The sequence below is a fragment of the Myotis davidii genome, unplaced genomic scaffold (genome assembly GCF_000327345.1).
Source record: "Myotis davidii unplaced genomic scaffold, ASM32734v1 scaffold240, whole genome shotgun sequence".
Classification (NCBI taxonomy): domain Eukaryota; kingdom Metazoa; phylum Chordata; class Mammalia; order Chiroptera; family Vespertilionidae; genus Myotis; species Myotis davidii.
The window spans coordinates 3,496,132-3,503,944 of NW_006292334.1; positions in this window are offsets into that span (position 1 = coordinate 3,496,132).

The following is a 7,813-nucleotide window of genomic DNA, read 5'->3' on the forward strand; positions in this document are numbered from 1 at the left end:
AACTTTTCCCTCTCTCCTACCCTTCCTCCCTCCCTCCCACCTATCTTCCTTCCTTTCATATGTGAAAATATTTGGATTTAGATGGCTGTCATCACTTTTGGGATACCAGAACATTAAACTTAAGAATCTATTTGTTTATTACTACTTCTGAGCATAGTACTTGACACATAGGAGATGCTTAATAAATGTTAAATAAATTCATCTAAAGAATTTTGTAACTAATCCCAATTTTAGAAAAAAAAAAAACTTCAAGATCCTTCTTACTTAAAATGGAAGACCACTTTTTGTTATGATATTTAATCCCTTTATAATGTTGCTTCATTGTATTATACAATGTTGCATTCAAGTCCTCCTCTGCACAAATCCTCCAATGCACTTAAAATGGCCCACTCACTTTCATCTAAATGTGGTATATTTGCTAACTGCTCATTTTTTCTCAAGATTTTCTTCTTTCCATAAAAAAATATTTTTCCAATATTTTGTATACATTCTAATCTTTATTAAGTTTTATGTTAGGTTTAAATTTTCCTTGAAATCTTCACTAACTTTCACTTCTCCCTTTGGTATTTCTTCCTTTTCATAATTTGAGCAAAACTTAATGCTAAAATCTCTGAACTTAGTATTTACTGATAATATTTATGGTTCCCACAGGCCCTACCCTGGCAAATCAATCCATCACTGGAAATACCTAAGAATAAATTATGATCATTAAAGAGTAGTCCATGGATGAGTCTGACAGCCATCAGAGGGGAGGGGGGAAGTAAGGACTGGATGTATGAAGGTGAAGGGATTATTAGCCAAAGGACATATATGCATAACCCATAGACACAGACAATAGTATAAGGATGGCCAGAGGGAAGGGGGCCAGAGACTAGGTGGAGGGGGAAATGGGGACACCTTTAATGGTGTCAACAATAAAAATTAAGGGGGAAAAGTAATTCATTTAAACCTCAGGGTAATGAGCCACACAGAAACAAGTCTTGTCTTTAAACATCTAAAAATAGGACATTTTCAAAGTCAGTATAGCCCGAAGGATATGTTTTAGTGACAAACTGAGTAATCCTCTATTCCATTTTTCAACACTTAGAATACAATTATAGTAAGGAAAATATTCTCAATATGAATTTGGATTCAAAAAATGGATTTTTCTAGAAAATTCTTAGCTGGAGAGAATTATTCAATGTCAATTTTCTGTATATTTATAGCCAAGACAATTAATTTTCAAACACATTAAAAACAGCAGGTTTTATCCAGTATTTTGACGCACTCTCCTTCTAGATTACTTAGAGATTGAATACAATATCACTTCAGGAAACTGTCATAAAAATACTTTTTATCTAAATAAAATATGCATATTAAAATACCAAAATTATGCTTTTATAACATTGAAATAAATGTTAGAAAGATATTAAGATGATTTTATTGTTTTGCCACCGGAACCTTTAGATCTTTAAGAGCTTTGAAATGAACCAGAAATGTAAAACCACAGCACAAAAGCCAATGGAGCCATGAGCTGGAAGAAATCATTAAAATGATTCATTTTGAAAAATTGTTGAAAGCTGGGTGTGGATTAGCATGAGAATGAGAAAGATTTTGGTCTGCAGTCTTGGGGAAGGCAGACTTTCATGAATTTTATCTGCAGGAAACACAAAGGTTTTTATCATAGAAAAGCAAGAAAAATACCTTCATTTTTCTGGCAGGGGAAGGAAAAAGGAAACATTTTAAAATATAACCAAAGTATCTCCCCTAAGACAAAGGCATATTTTGCTGGGGAAACGCTTTATCAGAGACTTATTAAATCTCGGGAAAGGGCAGTGTTAGGGGCAAGCTCCTCAGCCGGAGACTTGACCCTTCTGGGTGCAGGAAACTGAAAGAACATGTGGGTACAAGCAGACAAGTGGGACATGCTTTAATACAAACAAAGCAGCCAGCAACAGGCTGTTATATACAGATTCAAACAAGCTCAAACAAAAGAGACTTTATGCCAAATAGTGACAGCAGTATTTGGGCTACAGAAAGACAAGCCTGCACAGTGTATAGCTTGCTGCATCTTGCTTTTGCATCTGCGTATAGCAAATTTGCCTTGAACACTCTATTAGGATTCCCATGCTCAGAGTGACCTTGAACATCCAGCATACTCTAGACAGGGCCCCACAGGCAGTTACCCAACTTCAACGTACTCTCGCCTTCATACATCACTAAGGAGGCTAGAAAATACAGTGAAAGTTCCAGCCTAGGGCAAAGCCCTGGGAAAAGACTGAGATTTTAAGTATAAGTTTACAGAAGAGTTCCTCTCCTGCCATACCATACCACCATATAACAAGGATATAAAATAATAACAGTAAGATTACAGTAGAAAGAGGTGCTCACATAAACTCTATTTATGAAAGTGTTCTTAGAGGAAACCAAAAACAGCAGGAGAGCCAAAAGACAAAAATGAGGATATTAGTGGAGTTTGAAGCCTCTGGCAAATACAGTACATCTAAACATAGCCAGACTCCTAGTCAAATTAATATATAGCCTCACATGAAAGGCCTATTTGCAGCAGTTCTCAACCTGGGGGTCGAACGACCCTTTCACAGGGGTCGCCTAAGACCATCGGAAAACACATATATAATTACATATTATTTTTGTGATTAATCACTATGCTTTAATTATGTTCAATTTGTAACAATGAAATTGGGGGCCACCACAACATGAGGAACTGTATTAAAGGGTCGCGGCATTAGGAAGGTTGAGAACCACTGGCCTATTGACTTCAAATCTTAAAACCTACTTCCAATTTTTTTTGCCCATAACTCAAAACATCCCAGATACTTAATCAATGAGTGAATGGGTAAACAAACTGTATTATTACTATACAATGGAATAACAGTCATCAATAAAAATGAATAAAGTACTGATACATATATTGACATCACAGATTCTCAAACATTAAATTATTCTGATTGAAAGAATATATTCAAAAAGAATACAAATTGTATGATTTCATTTATAAAAAATTTTAGAAAATAAAATCCAATCTTACAGTCACAGAAAGCACATTCAGTGGAAACCTAGAGACAGGATAGGGAGTAGGGACAGGTGAAAAAGAGGGATTGCAAAGGGGTATGAGAAAACTTTGGGGGATGATAGATATGTTCCATAATTTTAATTCTGATGATAATTTCATGAGTGAACACATGTACAAGTAGCAAATTATATTCCTCAACTTTGGAAAGTTTATTGTATGTCAGTTATACCTCAACTAAACTTAAACATAGTTTACATGACTGATAGAGGCTCATGTATGTAATATAAATGTATAAAATAATTAATTAGGAGCTTTCCTAATGCTATTTCAGGTTGACAAATGCAAACATTTTCAAAAGTCTAAACCTTGTTGATTTTCAGCATGTATTCTTTTCTGCATAGATCAGCAAATACATCCTGAGAAAATGACTCTATCCAGCATAGTGCTTTAGTCTAAATTTGAATGATCACCATTAAAGGTACTCACATGTGTTTGTAAAAATTCATGAATTTATTTCTTTAACAAATATGTTTAAACTTGTCCATGTGCCAAAAAAGGTGCATTCTACAATGTGGAACATGCAATACACTCCAACTAATTCTTCCTTCTATCTTCCTCTCTTGCTGCCTCTGCCCAGACACCAACATATCTTTTCTAGACAACTTCTCTTCTAGTGAATCTTATTCACATTGGAAATCTTTAAGTGCTCAGTCAAAGCCTACTTGTCTCTATAATTCCATTTTGGTTTTACTTGTGATAGATAGGTCTTCTCAGTGTAGATACTGAGCACCTCTTCAAGAAAAGAAGGCTAAAACTTGCCACAGTCTATTGCACAAATTACTTTATTACCCCAGATTTATAATGTGTGATTTATTGGATTGGGGCACATATGGGAGGCAACCAATCGACGTTTCATTTCTCTCTCTCTCTCTCTCTCTCTCTCTCTCTCTCTCTCAAATTCAAACATATCCTCAGGTGAGGATTAAAAGAAAGACAAAGAAGCAAGAAACAAACAAACAAACAAAAACAAATAGAACAAAAGTCATCAGATTTGGATGGAACTACATTAGACCGCAAATAGCCAAAGCAGTCCTGAGAAGAAAGAATGAAGCTGAAGGTATCAAATTACCTGACTTCAAATTATACTACAAAGCTACAATAATCAAAACAGCATGGTACTGGAAGAAAAACAGATGTATAAACCAATGCAACAGAATTGAAAGGATAGAAATAAAACCACATGTATATTAGCAACTAATTTTCAACAGAGGAGCTAAAAACATACAATGGAGAAAAGAAAGCCTCTTCAATAAACGGTGCTGGGAAAACTGGAAAGCCATGTGCAAAAGATTGAAACTGGACTACAGTTTTCCCCATGTACAAAAATGAATTCAAAATATATCAAAGACTTAAATATAAAATCTGAAACAATAAATCAAAAAGAAGGAACATAGGTACTAAACTTATGGACCTTGGTCTTAGAGAATATTTTATAAATTTTATCCCAAAGACAAAGGTAGTAAAGGCAAAAATAAATGAATGGGTTTATATCAAAATAAAAAGCTTCTGCACAGCAAAAGAAACCACCAACAAAACAAAAGGGCAACCAATAGAATGAGAAGAGACATTTTCAAACAGCTCTGACATGGGTTAATATCCAAAATATATAAAGAACTTATAGAACTCAACACCAAACAAACAAACAATCCAATTTTTAAAAATGGACAGAGTGGGCTGAGTGAAAAAAGTAAAACAACAAAAACCAGACACAGACAACAGTATGGTCATAGTTAGAGGGAAAGGGAGGTGGGGGGAGGGATAAGAGGGGAAAGGGGGAATAAATGGTGAAGGAGGAAGACTTGACTTTGGGTGGGGAATGCATGATGCAATATACAGATGACATATTATAGAATTGTATACTTGAAACCTGTGACATTATTAACCAATGTCACCACAATATATTCAATTTTTTTAAATGGGCAGAGGCATGAACAGACACTTCTCCCAAGAAAACATACAAATGGCCAACAGGTAGCGGAAAAGATATTCAACTTTACTATCTAGTAGGGAAATGCAAATCAAAACTATGAGACACTACCTCACACCTGTTAGAATGGCTGTTACCAACAAGACTAGTAATAACAAGTGTTGGAGAGCTTGTGGAGAAGTAGGAACCCTCATTTACTGCTGGTGGAAATGTAAACTAGTATAGCCACAATGGAAAATAGAGTTGCCATATGACCCAGCAACTTCTGAGTATCTACCCGAGAAAGTTTGAAAATATTTATTCACAAAAAAGTATGCACCCCTATGTTAATTGCAGGCTTATTCGCAGTGGCCAAGACATGGAAATAACCAGTGTCCAACAGATGACTGGGTAAAGATGTGCTACATATATAAGTACACTATAGAATACTACTCAGCCATAGGAAAAAAAATGAAATACAGTGGGGCCTTGACTTATGAGTGTAATTCATTCCGAGACCGAGCTAGTTAAGGAGCTTGTTCAGGAGCTCGTTAACTCAAATTACTCTGTTAACTCATTGCAAAAAATAGGTGGATAGCTGGTATCTCAAAAAACTCGTTAGTTGGGACACTCGTAAGTCAAGGCCCCACTGTACTGACATTTCAGATAACATGGATGGACCTTGAAAATATCATGCTAAGCAAAGTAAGTCAGTCAGAAAAAGCTAAGAACCATATGATTTCACTCATATTTGGAATTCAAAATTGAAACGCATAGATACAGACAGGAATATGGTGATTACCACAGTCAAGGGAGGTAGTAAAGTGTAAAGGAAGACAATTATATGGTGACAGAATAATGATTTGACTTTGGGTGGTGAACACATAATGCAATATACAGGTCATGTGTCATAGAAATGTACACTTGAAACATACATAATGTTATTAACCAATGTCACCTCAATAAATTTTGAAAAAATTTTTAAAAGACAAAAAGATTAAAAATATTCAATGTGATTATAAATGAAGAGATTTGATGACATGAAAATTAATTCTGACTTCAAATATTTATTGAGGATTTTTCTTTTTTATAATTGTTAGTCAAAGGAAAGAGTAATGCTTATAGCTACATTTGCCTCAGGAACATTATCCATAAAGGAAAAAGATGAAGATGATGGAGATGATGATGATGATGATGATGATAAAATAGGCCAGTTTTCATAGCCCACATTTTTAACTAACATGCTATATTGTTTACTTAATTTCAAAATGGCCTCCAAAAATCAATTCAATATTATGCTAAAATATCCAAGCAATAGAGAATAAAAGTTAATACATGTTACATCCAGGGGTAATAATAAATATATCATCTTATTATCAGTATGACAATTGTTTTATTACAATATATGCTACAGAGATGATATCAGTAATATCACACTAGTTATTAATTGTCTTACTTCATTCCACTACCTATAAGTTATTCCCTCTGTCAATCACTTGAATATTTTCAATAACACACACAAAAATAAGATATTTGGGGATTACATGTTAATAAAATTGATATAATAAAACATTAACTTGAACATAACCAACATATTTTTTCCAAAAGCATTCCTTTTTTTTCTATTATAAATGAATCACCTGTTCTCCATGCTGCAGGCTTCGAGTCATGGCCTTGAGGGCTTTAACAATCTGAGCCTTAGTGGCTGCTGGACTGTCCAGATTTTCGAGGCCAATGCCTTCAAGTAATTTCAAGAGGTATGGGACCAAATCTGCTTTCAGGGCCTAGAAGACAATATAATATTAAGTATACATATAGGCTGAAAAAAAGTAAACCATCCACTGTTGTAGAGGACATATGGTATATTTCCCCAGGAATGAGAATTGTTCTAGTGTTTTTATTATTTTTCAATGGAATTCAGAATTTTAATGTGAGATTTCCTTAATTTAAACCATTGTACAGTTAACATTCTAACCCATTGTGACTTTTTAAAAATCTAACTTTATCATTGAAAGTATTACAGATGTCTCCCTTTTTTCTCCATTGACCCCATCTAGCCTGCACCTGCTCCCCACCCCAGGCCTTCACCACACTATTGTCTGTGTCCATGGGTTATGCCTATATGTATATAATTTCTTAAACCAAGAGAATCACCACCTAAAATGCTGGCATTCAGAGTCATGAAAGGCTAATGTCAAAGATATTTTGGGGTTACATGTTAATAAAATTGATATAATAAAACATTAACTTGAACATAACCAACATATTTTTTCCAAAAGCATTCCTTTTTTTTTCTATTATAAATGAATCTTATTGTTTTACTTTTATAAACCACCAAAATGATAAATAAATAACTGGTTTTGTTAAAGAGACCTAGTAAAATAAAACCCTGTTCCAGGTGAGGAATGCCACACGTGAAGAGATATTTCAGCACTGCAGGACAACGTTTTAATTGGTCCCTTAATGTTTTTGGTTCAGCCTGTTGTAGAGGACATATGGTATATTTCCCCAGGAATGAGAATTGTTCTAGTGTTTTTATTATTTTTCAATGGAATTCAGAATTTTAATGTGAGATTTCCTTAATTTAAACCATTGTACAGTTAACATTCTAACCCATTGTGACTTTTTAAAAATCTAACTTTATCATTGAAAGTATTACAGATGTCTCCCTTTTTTCTCCATTGACCCCATCTAGCCTGCACCTGCTCCCCACCCCAGGCCTTCATCACACTATTGTCTGTGTCCATGGGTTATGCCCTACATGCATATAATTTCTTAAACCAAGGGAATCACCACCTAAGATGCTGGCATTCAGAGTCATGAAAGGCTAATGT